Source organism: Rhinolophus hipposideros (assembly GCF_964194185.1).
Source record: "Rhinolophus hipposideros genome assembly, chromosome: 8".
NCBI lineage: Eukaryota > Metazoa > Chordata > Mammalia > Chiroptera > Rhinolophidae > Rhinolophus > Rhinolophus hipposideros.
Window position 1 is genome coordinate 75,953,047 of NC_138054.1, and position 15,095 is coordinate 75,968,141.

Sequence of the window (15,095 nt, forward strand, 5' to 3'; positions counted from 1 at the left end):
TCTCTGGTCACTCTATCTAAAATATCTACCCCACCTCCCTCTTTGTTCCTTTGTCCTGCTTTCCCTGACCCTCACTAAAATCTTATATTTTATCCCTGATTTTCATACTTGTTTATTATTTGCCCACTCCCACTCAAAGCTCCACAAGAACAGACACTTCTATTCTACTTTATTCACTGTCCCAATGCACTTAGAACAGTGCCTGGTAAACTGTAGATAATCGATAAATATTTACTCAATTAATAAATGGTAGATGCATTCGTTATCTGTGGTTGAACACATTACTCCCAAAACTTGGTGCCTTAACACAGCAAACATTTATTGTCTCCATTTCTGTGGGTCAGGAGTTCAGGCTTAGCCGGGAGCTTTGGCTCAGGCTCTCGCCAAGTGGCAGCCAAGCAGTCAACCAGGTTTGCATTCATCTCAAGGCTCAAATCTGCCTCCACGCTCACTCACAGGACTGTTGTCAGGCCTCAGAATATCTGTCTCCAAGCCCACTTACATGGTTACGGACACACCTTGGTTTCTCACCGTGTGCGCCTCTCCACAGGCTATCTGAACATTCCGAGGATACGGCAGCTGGTGATCTGAGTGACAGGGAGAGGGCCAGAGAGTGCCCAAGACAGAAGCCACAGCGTTCTGTAACCTTCTGTGTTTCCCCGAAAGTAAGACCCATCTGGACATCAGCTCTAATGCGTCTTTTGGAGCAAAAATTAATATAAGGCCCGGTCTTATATTATATTATATTACATTATATTATATAAGACCAGGTCTTATAGTAAAATTTAAGACCGGGTCTTAAATTAATTTTTGCTCCAAAAGACGCATTAGAGCTGATTGTCCGACTAGGTCTTATTTTTGGGGAAACACAGTAACCTTGGAAGTGACATTCCGCCACTGGTATAGTCCATTAATTAGAAGTAAGTCCCTAGGTCCAGGCCACACTCAAGGAAAAGGGATTGCATACACAAGGGGATGAATTCCAGGAGGCAGGAATCATTGGGGGCCATCTTAAAAGCTGCCTATCACAGTAGGCATAATGAAATGTTTGAAAAACAAAAAACACACCTTGCCCTTTGGCCACCTGATACATTCTTCAGTATATTTATTTAAATATGATGCTGTGAGCATTATGCAATTATTCACCCCAATGCTAGTCTTTTCCATCTTACAAAACACCAAAGGGAGTACATTAACTACTGAACATGTCGTTACCCAGTGTTCAATAACGGCCGTATTAGCGATAATACAACTAGTAAGGATCATTCAACAAAAATAGCATCTGGAGAAAAAAGAATTATTGGATGAATCTTGCTAAGTAGAGCACATCAATCTGTTTAAACAATGGATTGGATAAAGTTGATATTATGGAAATATTCATTTTCTTAGGCATGATAATGATATTGTGGTTATACGTAAGATAATGTCTTTATTCTTAATAGAGTCCTACTGAAGTGTTTTAGGAGTAAAGTGTCATATCTGCAACTTACTTTCCAAGAAAATATGATACATACACACATATGGAGAGAGAGAATCTCTCTGAAGCAGAATCAGAACTGTAACCCAGGTCTTAAATCTTAATTATCTTGGAATTCACACTCTCACTACACCTCTGTATGTCTAGTGTGTCCCCTATGCTACGTATCTAGCTACTGTACGAAGCAAGTTTTGTTTTGTGGGGAACGGGGAGGGCAATGAAAGACATTACAATGACCTTCTGCCCTCCAGAAGCTGACAATCTCATGTGGAAATACCAGTTTTATATGCCAATATAAAACAATACATGACAAAACTGGTGTGGACCAAATAAATACTGCAAGATTTCAGAAGAAGATAGCCAATAAACCTTAAATCTTTGAAGCCTCGTTCCTCTAACAGGTTTCTTATTCTTGGCCTCCTTTCCCTTAAGTATTTCTCCTTTCCTTTATCTTCTTGGCAACAACTGACTATTTCCTACCTAACAAAATCATCTGGAGACTATGTAAACACAAAATACATGTTTTGACTGTTTGGAACACAGGATATGATTTCTAAAATAAAACACTGTTTATATTTTCACTGGAAAAACCACTAAATATACTACGTGGATTTTCTTGCCTTCAAAAACAATTGTGCTATTTCAAATGGTGAGGATGCCAGAAAGCTTGAAGATTTAAAAATAACTTCACAAAGAGCTCATTTCCAACACTCGATGGAAAGAAATTACTCTAAAGACACATGTGTGGGAGGACATATATACAACATCATAGGACACCATGCAAAAGGTTTATATAATTACATAATACCATCAAGATTAGCAGGACTCTGCAGGTAGTAAATTAGCAAACAGCATCAATTCTCTGAATCATTAAAAAATATAAAAGGACTCAAGAAACTGCAAGTGGGTGGCTAGCAAAAAAAAAAAAAAAGCAAAAAGCATTCACTTTAACATGCCTTCCGTAGGTCCCTGTTGCTCACTGAATTGGTTAGCAGGTAAAATTTGAGGGCTTAAATCCTTGGAGCTCTTGACAATTCTGTCTGTGTCCATATGGTCTAAATTGGGGCGGGGGGGCGCAGGGGTGATGCATTTAAACCATCTGCACCAAGTGTGTTATTAAGGCAAAACATTTTTCATGTGAATATATGTAAAACTTCAAATTGGTAAATTAAAATACATGCTTGACATATAAATTAATATAGCACTTCCTTATAAGATATTTCCTTTTTGCACTCAAAGATACATCATTAAGATCTCAGTGCACTGTGTTAAAATGATTCTAATAGAGTTAATTTATGTAAAAATTAAGTAATGGCTAAAGAGCAATCACAAATGAAGCCTGGTATTCATAAATTACCAAAAGTATATACTGCTATTACATGTGTGGGTCACAGTAACCAATTCAAAATAACACTATGCTTTAATGTTATTCAATTACTGAGAGTTTTTCACTCAAAACTATTATATCATAACTTTTTCATGGTTTAATGAAGATATTATCAAAATATAATATAAAAGTTTTCTGAGTGAATATTAATGTAAAAAGCATCTAAACCTCAGTCTGTTTTGTCCAGTTAGAGGGCCTACTAAGGTTGATTAGGATTAGGATAATTTTTGTAGAGAAAGCACAAGGAGCAAGCAGGTTGAATTTATAAATCACAATTAACTACAGGAGTATATAGCATATCCTATTTTATCTTATTACCTCCACCTATTTCGAAAAAAAAATTGAGATGTTCCTGTCCCTATCAATAAATAGAACTATAGAGGGAGGGGGATAGTAGAAGAGGGTAAACGAGGTCAAATACATGGTGATGGAAAGAGAACTGACTCTGGGTGGTGAGCACACAATGTGATATATAGATGATGTATTACAGAATTGTACACCTGAAATCTATGTAACTTTACTAACGTCACCCCAATAAACTTTAAGAAAAAGGAATAGGATTATAGATATACATTGAATACAGACAGAATGGAATCAGATAATACTAATAGAGCATCTACTGCTTCTTCCATTCTTAACTATCAATTTAAATATTTAATCAAAGTTCCTATTCATCCATTCCATCAGACAATCTTGCCTCTTCTCACCCACTCTGCCAAAATTACTTTAACCGTACCTAAGCTCCACTCCACATAGCTAAGACAAAATTTAATTTCTACAAATAGAGATTGCCCTGAGAGATGAGAATGATAGAAGAGGGCTTAAATTAATTGGGTAGAAGTGACTCAAAGAGCAGGCATGGAAGGGAGAGAGTAGCAATTTAATAAATAATCACAGCTTAATCCATATGGATTTATCTTGGAGATAATCAACAGATAACTGCAAAATGAGAACTGGTCTTAACAAATGCAATAATCAAATAATAAATAATAAAATAAATAAATAATGATGCCAGAATGGCCCTAGAATTTCTATATGGAAGGGACTTTTAGGGGTACCATATTTACTTGGTAACTTTGGGGGGAAACTGATGAAGATTAGGGGCTAGGATAAACTAAAGTCTCTCAGAGCAAGTCATTCCTTTGATTATACTGGCCACACCCATGGTACTTTGCTTTTCTTCCAAGTTCAATGAGCGAGCCAATTTACTTAAGATGGGTTCAATCCCATTTAAATAAAAACAAATAGCAAAAATAAGTGTAAACAGGGTTTTATCATAATCAGATTCTCCCACTAAACTTTCCTAAAAACCAATATTTGAAGTACTATCAGTGAGGTAGTTAATTCTAAATAAGATCAGCACTCAGAGGACATGAAGAGACATTTTTCTAAAAAGGACATACAGATGGCAAACAGACAAATGAAAAAATGCTCAACCTCACTAACCATTAGAGAAATGCAAATAAAAACCACAATGAGATACCACCTCACCCCAGTCAAAATGGCTATCGTCAATAAATCAACAAACAAGTGCTGGCGAGGATGTGGAGAAAAGGGAACGCTTGTGCACTGTTGGTGGGATTGCAGCCACTATGGAAAACAGTATGGAGGTATCTCAAAAATCTGAAAATGGAACTACCTATGATCCAGCAATTCCACTCCCAGGTATCTATCTGGAGAAATCCAAAAATCTAATTCAAAAAAATTTATGCACCCCGATGTTTATTGCAGTACTATACACAATAGCCAAGACATGGAAACAACCGAAATGCCCATCAGTAGATGACTGGATTAAGATACTGTGGTACATTTATACAAGGGAGTATTATGCAGCCATAAAGAAGAATGAAATCTCACCATTTGCAATATAGATGGACCTAGAGAACATTATGTTAAGTGAAATAAGTCAGAGAAAGACAAGTACCATATGATCTCACTTATATGTGGATCTCACTTATACCCACTTATCTCACTTATATATATTCTTTTCTAAAGAAAAGAATAAATGAACGAACTAATCAAAAACAGTCTCAGAGACATAGAGGAAAAACTGAGGGTTGCTAGATGGGAGGGGGGTAGGTGAGGGGATTAGAAAGCACAGTCAGTAAACACAAGATGGCCACGGGGATACGAAAGTCAGTTTGGGGAATGTAATCAATAATGTTGTAAAGATTTGGTAGGGTATCCGATGGACACTTGTCTCGTTAGGGAGACCACCTCAGGGATGAGGTAGATGCCTGATCACTGCACTGTGCACCTGAAGCTGAAGCTGAACAATAATGAATGTCAACTACAATTTTATACATATATGTATATGTGTATATATATAGTTACAAGAAGCGGAGTACAGCATTAGGAATAGAGACAGTGGAAATGTAATGGCTCTGTGTGATGTCAGAGGGATAGTGGATGGGGGGAGGGAGGTTGACACTGTATGAGGGATATAAATGATAAATGTCTAACTATTACATTGATTTGTGCACCTGAAACTAATAAAAAATGTAAAAAAAGGAAAAGTACAATTATAATTGTTATATATGTAAAATGTATGTACATATTATAGTTATTTTTAAAAGAAGTATGTATAAGAAACAATCTTATAAAAAACAAAAAGAAAATGGTATTCAAACACACACACACACACACAAAAGAAGTTAGCACTCAAAATAAAATATCAAAATTCCTCTTTCTGAGTCCTCCAGTTTCTGAATACTGTTCATTGCTATTGCTTTTTTCTTCATCCTTCTCACTCTGTGTTCATTAAACAGCAGCAGAATAAATCAAAATACTAATCTAATCCAGTGTGTACACCAGAGTATTTGTTCTACTGCATTTTACTGAACACATCATGAACCCACTCATAAAAAGGACACATAATAACCCACTAGTGACATACCAACAAACTGAAATAAACAACAAAAATTAACATGTATATTTGGAATCTGGCTTTTCTCTAACTAAAAGCTATTGTAAATGCAATGAATCAATTACCTTCTAATAATTCTAGATTCTCTACATAAATAAGGCCCATAACTGATCATGTTACTTTATAAGTCTGTAAAAATTTTTGAAAGTTTTAACTTTGGGGGCGTTATTTTAAAAAAATGTTGTTAGAATATTATTGGATAGCTCACAAATAAAAGAAGGTGATTCCATGCTCCAGCAATAGGGGAGAAAACAAGTCCTTTAGTGGTAGCAATTAGAAATCTGCATCTGAATATGCATGTGACCAATCCTGAATTTGATGAGACTGGTGGAAAAATACACTGGCAGCACTTGGGCGGCGTGCTTCTTAGAAAACAAGGAAACAGATTGTGGTCTAAATGTGTGCTCCTGTTGATTTCAGAACCAAATTCAGCCTCCAATGGCCACTGCTATTCTAAAGTTATAAAATCAGATCACCAATATTAAACTGGATTTGGACATTCAGAAAACAATACAAGCAAGTTCTATCACTCACTTCACAAATTAGAGACCCACATATTTTAAATCACAATCTACTGGTAAGCATATCAAAGCACCTGCAGAGAATTCAAGAATCCATTGACTACTAGGCAACTCTTCTGACAAGCTTAACTGTCAAGCTTTCTTAGGAACAGAAGGAAGGAAACCAAATAGCACTGCAAGCACACTATCGCCCATAATGTGAGTTTGTTTAAAATTAAGACCATAAACTAAGGCATGCGATGGCAGGCGAGCTAGCTCTGTAATTTCCAGAAATGTTAAACTCAAGCTGCTCACAAGAAAACATCATACTGGTGAACATTAAATGTGGGGCACAAACCCGACAAAAGAGAACAGGAAATATAGGCAATATAGGTAATATCTCAACAAAATGCCACAAAACAATATTTTTCAGAGTAGACAGGAATCATTTTAAATCATTTGTTAATTTAGATATTAGCTCAAAGTGTTTCTTAAGGGAAAAAAGAAAGGAGATTAAGATGAAAGCACTTTGAAATATACAAAGAGGAACATTTGTGTATTATTTTAATAGTATGTAAATTATATCATGTTATTTATAAAATATTATATTGAGGATAAGCCTACTTTAAAACATAAGTTTACTCAACCTATCTACTACTCGAATACAATAAATATGATTTGAGTGTTTAATAAACAGTAAGGAAATGTTGGCCCTTAGACCATCAAGAAAGAGATGCAAAAGGCAAGCAGAGACCCACCTAAAAGATAAAACTTTCTTCTATTGGCTTAGACTATTTGCTGACAGGTGGTGTTTCTGAGCATTAAATGTCTGTTGGTGGAGTTCTTAGCTCTGAGTAGAATGGAAGCCTAAGAGGCTTTCTTAACCTACAATCAACCACCACCTACCATAGGACTGCACACATTGATGGGGCACTTAGGACCTAAATCCTTTTAAACACCACTTAAAGAAAATTCAACTAGCTGACCATACTAATGAAGCTCAAAAAAAAAAATTCAAAACAAAACAAAAACCCCATCAAGTTCCTTAGACATAGGCAACTTTTCCCCACACCTCAAATTACTAATATATGGAACATTTTTTAAGGTAAGAGAACTGAAAACTGTCAGGAGGAATATATATGACAAGCATAGAGGGGACAGCATGGCCAAAGGTGCAGAGGTGGGAAGTATGGGTTACTACTGAGAAGTTCTTCTTAGTTGGAAAATATAAGTAATACGGAGAATAAAGGTGGAACGGTAGGGCGTGCCCAAATTCTGCAAGGACTTACCTGTACGACATTTGGTATAAAAACCTGGTATAAATGTTGGGAGAATTCTGGGGAGGCCTAAAGATGAAAAACATTTATACAAGGAAAAAAAGTGTAGTTTTTGTTACTGGAAGAGAAAGGAATCAGGTTAGCACACTGAGCCTGAGTCTACCAGTGAGTTCACTTTTAATAGTGGCAAAGATATACCATACTTCAGTTTCCCCAGGGATATGAATAATGCCTATCTTTATCTTAATTATAACCTATCTGTAGAAAGCGCTCTGAATTACACCTTGATTCCAAGGCAATATGCTGTTCGAGTATTACACCCATTTCTTAATCTGTCATTTATCGAGTACTTACGGTGTGCCAAATATTCTGCTGTATACTCTACATGGGTTATATCCCTAATACCCCAAGAAACTATTTTTTAAAATAAAAAATTGGACGGCTACCAAACAACTTATTATATTTCCAATTTACAGAAAAGGAAAATGAAGAGTACGTCAGGTTTCCATAAAAAGGGTTAATGCTAAACTCACAAAATTGGGGTAAGACTTATATAAAGAAGATATACATCTATCCGCTGGATTACAAGGGTCAAACCAACTAAAATGTTTGCCAGGACTGAGAACACGGAAAACAGTAATGAGCAACAGCATTCGGTCCAGTAGATCCTCAAGGAAGTATACATCCTCTATAATAATACCCAAGACACAGACATAACCATTTCTTGCGATTTTCCCTAAAAACAAAAAAGAACAAAATAGCAGCTGTGAAATCACCCAGACTACTAAAAAAAAAGCTCGGCATCTCTTTAAAAACAACAACAACAAACAATGTCTCCTACATCAGCAAAACATGCCCACAACCCGACAAGGCTCCACAGACTTGTCATTTATGGTAGGGTACAGTTGGAGAAACAACAGGATGACATTCGCTATCCTGAGGCCAGAAACCAATCCGTCAGCAATTTGTTTCACGTGAGCTCACTTTCTCCCTCCGGAGAACGCCTGATTCCGTGAAGAAGCAGCCTGTTTTGGCCAGCCCCCAGCAGGAAGGTTTGCCTGCTGGTGCAGCGCGGAGGGCCAGCCTCCATCCAGCCTCTCCACAGGTACACCAGCCCGGCAAACAGGAGGAAATATTTCCAAGCCGACAGATGCGCCAACTGGAAAAGGAGGTCACGACGCTGAGAGAATAGAGTTAACCCTTTGGTCACGGGAACCGTGATGGCACGGGGAGCGCACTGGAGCCCTTGGGTTTGGAGGGTTGTTTTTTAATGCTGGGGGTGTCCATGGCGGGAAGGCCTTCGAGTCCTCGCTGGGCTCCCTCCACCCCACACCGACTGTGCCCGACTTCTCCAGACAGCTCGGCTACCTCGTCACGAAGAAACCGCTCTGCGGCTGCACCCAACACCTTCCCCGCCCGAAACCTGCGATTCTCCCCATTTGGTTTCCTTCCAAGGCTCCTGCTCACTGTGCAATGATTGACGGACCACACGGTACAGACTTCCACGCGTCAAAAATATACCGCGAGCCGAACTTTGAAACGCTCTCCCCGATCAGCCCCCGCCTTTCTCCCCAGGCCGCCCGCGTCCAGGCTTCAGCCCCCCAAGCCTCCGGCGTGCGAAGGCCGTAGAGCCCGCACCCCGAGCCCGGGGCCTGCGGGGGACTGGAGACAAAGAGGCTGCGGCGCCGCTGCGGCCACCAGGACAGTCCCCTTGGGGACAGCTCCGCGCCCCCCTACACACACACACACACACACACACACCCCGCTCGCGAGCCGCCGCATCGCCTCACCGGTGGCTCCCAGGCCCGGGCTCCCGCGCCCACCGCTGCAGCTGCCAGACGAACAAAGGTAGGAGAACGCGCTGGCGTCGGAGGCTCGGGCCCTCTGCGGCTCGCGGGCCCGCCGGCTGCAGGAAGACTGACTGACTGACTAACCCACCCGCGGAGGGAGGGAGCAAGTGAGTGAGCGAGCGGCCCCGGCGCGCGTCCTCCCGCCTTTCCTCCGCGAGGCGAGGCAGGCCCGGCCCGCAGCCAGCCCGCTCGCGCGCGCCCCTCCCCCTCTGGTCGCCACAACATTGTAGTAAATTTCTATTGGACCGCACCAGAGGGAAGGAGGGGGCCGGACCCGCGGCCCGTCAGCCCATTGGCTGAGGCCAAGTTCTGGCTCCTCTGGTTTCTCCCCCTCCCCTAGGTGGGTGAGGAATGGGGAGGGGAGGAAAAAGAGGGAAAGGCAAGGGGCTGGCCGTGTGTGCGCACGCGCAAGTCGAACCCGCTCTACAGTCCGGGTTCCCGGCCCCTGCAGCACCCACGTGGAGAACCAGGCAGTTAGTGCTCCGCACGAAGGTGAAGCCCTTTCCACTTGGAGGAGGGCCAGGTAAAAGGCTGAGATTTGGAATCCTCAGGGAAAGCTGAGGTTGCTGCCTGGCTACCCCAGCGGACTGTCCCCTAGTGCACCTAGTGACCTTGGTTCAATCACCCAGCTTTTGTGGGCCTCGGTTTCCCCATACACTAACTTGAGCATCTTTAGATGTTCTAACTCTGACATTAGATGAGACTTTACGTCTCCTGGCGGCTGTGAAAGGCCTGAAATGGAAACAATATTGCGGCCACACCAAGATTTCAGATGTCTTCCGGGTTTAAGGGACTCCTAATTCCACCCTGGCACCCCCAAAATCATAAAAACCTAGCTGAACTTAGGGTTGCTCTGACAATTGCCTTATGTGCCTTTATTTCCTTTCAGAAGTTTGAGGCCCCTTGACCCTTCACATTCCCTGCCAGGTTGGTCTCTGAACAAGCTGGAGCCCCACAGAACAGAAAGAAGGCTCTGTTTTAAGCATGGTCCCTATAAAGTAAGACAGGTTCTGGCATTCCCATTTTAGAGATGAAGAAACCCAAGCAGAGAGGTTTCGACCTGCTAGGATAAGAAGCCAGGCAATCTGACATCAGAGCCTGTATACACCAGCTACACTGTCTCATGGTATCTAATCACAGCCCTCTCACATCTCAGCTCAGCCTCTAGAAACAGACTACCTAAGTTCCATTCTCGAGTTCCAGCCCTCCTAATTGTTTGACCTTCTCAGTGCCTGTTTCCAACCCCATAAAGGAGATAATAATAATTCCTACCCCATAAGAGTTATGGTAGGAATTAAATGAGTTAAATACATAAAGGGCTTAGAACAGTGCCTATCTCATAGTAAGAGCTACATAAGTGTTAATTATTACTGTTATTTGAAGACTAAAATAAGAACTGAGAGGTGTGGAGCTGGCTGACATAATAATAATATATTTGTTAAACCCTCAAGAGTTGTTAGCACTGAGCTGAGCACATTATATGAATTATCTGTTTGAAACATCCTGAGAACCCCTTGAGGACCACCTGATTACCCTATCTTAAACAGCTTCCACTCACACACTCTTGCCCTGCTTTAAGTTTGCTTCATAGCACTTCTTTCTACCTGACTTTCTACTATATATATATTTATCTATTGTCCCTCTCAATAAATTGCCGCAGTTTAGACCCACTAGACTGCAGGCTCCAGGAAGACAAACACTTTGACACTCTTTTTCATCTTCCAGAACAGTGCACATTCAATAAATATTTGTTGAACAAGTGAACAAATTATTTTATATATAAGGAAGCTAAAGTTTCTAAGGTCGGGTGACTTGGCCAAGGTCATTCTGTGTACTAGGGATGAAGCACCTGTCCTTGAATACTCTGGTCCCCTGCCTCAGGTTCAGACCGGGGGAGCTCTAGCCCAGCCACCTCTCTGCCTCAGAGGCTTCCTTCACCTATCAGACCTGGAAATCTGCTTCCAGGAAGGATAACTCCCGAAGACCAGGCACAGGGTGGCTCACCACTACCACCACTGTTATCCAGCAAATTCAGATTCGTGAAAACCAATATTCTCTACTCCATGAAGTGGAGTAGACGCATCAGATTTAAACAGGCTTGGTTGGATGTATGGAGTGTATAGTATTTAATAAACATAACCTTAAAAATAAGTAGGGGTCTCAGATTAGCAGAAAACAGATAGACACCAGGCAGGTGAAACCATTCAAATTCAGAATGTCATGCAACACCACACCAAGAACTGTTGACACAGGCTTTAGAATCTGAAACACTTAAATTCTAGTCCTGGCTTTTCATTCTTAGCCTGGAGATGAAAGGGCTTTGTAAACTGTAAAGTACCATCCACATAAGGGGGATTTTTGTTATTAATTAGGTACCCACCATCACCTGTTATGTTAAACGCCCAACTCCTCTGAGTGTAGCTGGGCCCAACATATGGAAGGAGGTACGGTGTAAGTTTTGCCCAATCTGAAGGCAGAGAACCACCCTCACTCATGTGCCCATTTGCCCTCTTAGAAGAGGCCTCTGCAAACAGACATCAAATCCCAGCTCACCCTGCAGAGGTTGCCATTGGGTACCAGGGGTAAAGTTCCCAAGCAGCATCTCTAAAGCTAATCTCCTAGGTAGAAACCCAGTTCCCGCCCTGCCTGCTCCACACTCACATCTGGGTGCTGGCCGTGCCATGCTCCAAACCCCAGGATGGGATCTCTAGGGGCCATCTCTATCCCGCCTGCCAGCTGAGCCCGCCACTGCCTCCCCACCACCCCTCCTGTTCCTTCCTAGGGAATACAGACCCTGCTAACTGCCTGTCAGCCCCTGGAGCAGTCAAGGCCACTAAGGAAGAAGAGAAAGGAAAGAAGGAAGGAAGGAAGGAAGGAAGGAAGGAAGGAAGGAAGGAAGGAAGGAAGGAAGGAAGGAAGGAAGGAAGGAAGGAAGGAAGGAAGGAAGGAAGGAAGACAGACAGTATGAAAGGGTCCTAATCCTTCCCATTGCACACTGAGCTCCAGCAAAAGCAAACACCAGCTGCAAGGAAGAGGGTGAAATTAGATGGTGAAATTAGGTGGTGAACAGTGGGGAAAGCCAGGGAAGGTAGATGGGGCCTCCAATGACCTGGAAGAAATGAGATTGAAAGAAAGTGGGGGTAGAGTGGGAGCATAGTTGGAGTCTGAGCACTCCCAAATCTGGGACGTGGGGGGATTAGGGACACAGCTGGCTTTCCAGCCCAGTGATAGGGCTCATGAAAAACATTTGTCTGTTGTGGGGAGTGGCAAGAGATGAAGAGGGCTTTAAAAAGCTGGGCCTGAAGTGTTCTGAAGTCACTATTAAATAAAAACCAATCTTAGTACAAACGTACACGAAGAGTACGGCTTTCCATCCTGCCTGTGGTCATAAAATTGCAGTCATTTCAGACCTTTTCAACACAAATGATAAATCAAACAAGCTATAACAGGACATGAAAATTACTGTTCATATAGTGGTATGCCTTTCTAGGGGATGATTTTTAGCAGTAGTACTTGAATTGTTCATAGAAAATATGTAGCTAAATTAGAAGAAAACAAATTTTAATCACCACAAAGCCATCAATCAGAAATAACCACCAATATTTTAGTAGAAGACTTCCTCTGAGTACCTTTTCTTACAGATACATTTTTTGTTTTTATATATATTAAATTAAGTCATACAAACTTACTGATTTTATAGGTTAAAAATGGTCATATATCTACAATTGCATATGGTTCGACCTAATGCTTTTATCTTCCTGTAGTAATTTTTTTTCAATTAAAGTTTATTGGGGTGACAATTGTTAGTAAAGTTACATAGATTTCAGGTGTACAATTCTGTATTACATCATCTATAAATCACATTGTGTGTTCACCACCCAGAGTCAGTTCTCCTTCCATCACCTTATATTTGATCCCCTTTACCCTCATCTACCCTAATGCTTTCTTAAAATTTAGACCATATTGTTTTGGAACCAGCTTTTTTCACCTAACAATATATTATATGACATTTGAATCACCATTTTTAATAGTGCCCTACTATTTGTTATAATAATAATAAATGGATATACCATAAGTTGTTTAAACCTAAATGTTGGACATTTAGGTTATTTCCCATTTTTTGCCCTTATACGATACTCGACAAATGTCCTTTTATCTAAATCATACCCTGATGACTTTTCTAGGATGCATTGACTGCAGCATTTTTTTGTTTTTTTAATTATAGCATACAAGGTTGCCTGTTCTGGTCATTTCTGAGATAAAAGCAAAAGAAATCAGCAGGTGCAATGAAAGACAATATTTGAAAACACAGAGCATGTTTTGACCTCTTTGACACAATGCATTATGCTAACAAAATTACACTAAGCTCTGTCTTAAAGAGTTTTCTGTGCACAATAAGAGCAAAAAACTAAATGTAAGTAAAATACACACATTGGAGTTGGCAAGTCATATCCTTTCTGCTGTGAAAACACTCCAAAAGACAAGGGGCAGAAGGGAAGGAAGCTGAAATTGTATTAATAAAAGAGGACCCGGAGAACGGGTGCTAAGGTATTCATTCCTTTAGGCCGCTAGACTCACAAAATGTTAGAACTGCATAGGCCCTCAGAGATCATCAAGTCCAAGCTGCTAACTTTTAAACAGTTTGGGAAATGGGTCCAGAAAATGGAAGGGACTTGCCCAGGGTCACACAGCACAGGGGTGGCAGAACCCTGACTTGAACCCAAGTCTTCCACCCTCGTACTACAGGATTCTGAAGTTTTCCGCCTTCTTCTAAGTCCAGCTATATTTCCCATCCAAAGCTGGAGGCTAAATTCTATACCCATAAAACCTAGGAATGTCCGAGTGGAAGGGATCTTAGACATAATTTATTGTTAAAAATAATGACAACTACATTTATTATGTGTTTACTATGTATCGGGCACATACGAAGTACTTTATATGCATTATTGCATTCAGCTGTATAGCAACCCCACAAAGTATTATTAGCTTCAATTACAATTGGAGAAACTACAGCCTAGAAAGTTTAGGTGATTTGCCCAAAGTCACGTAGCTTAAACTACTGTGTTTCCCCGAAAATAAGACCTAGTCGGACCATCAGCTCTAATGCATCTTTTGGAGCAAAAATTAATATGAGACCCAGTATTATATTATGTTATGTTATATTATATTATATTACATTACATTAGGCCCGGTCTTATGGTAAAATAAAACCAGTCTTATATGAATTTTTGCTCCAAAAGACACATTAGAGCTGACTGTCCGGCTAGGTCTTATTTTCGGGGAAACACGGTAGGTCTGTGTGACGCCATCATCCTCTGCTCCACGCTACTTTCATATCACTCTGGGGAAAGCGGTTTGGAAATGCTATGAATGAGCAGTATAAACATCTGTCCCAAGACCCCAGGGAAAGGCTGCCATGGCTGCTTCTAGTTGTAGCCCTGGGACATTCAAGGAGGGACCCAAGGATCTGGCCTTCCCTGACCTCGCCAAACCCCTTCTCTCGCCAGCGGGAGTGAGCCTAATGATCCCGATCCATCAAAGCCTCCAGCTCACTAATTCTCTCTCCCTAGAGTAGGGAACCCTCTAGGCCCAGAGTGTTTCCCAAGAAACGCAGGGACAGGCTTAGTGTCACCAGCTGGCTGAGCTCCTTCTAAAATTGGTAAAGTCAGCCTGGCCCA

General features: G+C 41.1%; 1 protein-coding gene across 18 annotated transcripts in view; it reads right to left on the reverse strand.

Annotated features, from left to right (window-relative positions):
- The window catches only part of EPB41 (erythrocyte membrane protein band 4.1), a 171,959-nt gene that overhangs the window by 141,872 nt on the left and 14,992 nt on the right, over positions 1-15,095 (reverse strand). For 9 of the 18 annotated variants that reach the window (XM_081055625.1, XM_081055624.1, XM_081055623.1 and 6 more), the window contains exon 1: positions 9,358-9,576. The exons of 7 other annotated variants lie outside the window; for them this stretch is intronic. The gene's annotated coding sequence lies outside the window, so the exon portion shown is untranslated. Of the gene's footprint in view, positions 1-9,357; positions 9,614-15,095 lie in introns of those variants that run through there. 2 more of the 18 variants (XM_081055611.1, XM_081055613.1) reach the window with 2 other exon arrangements.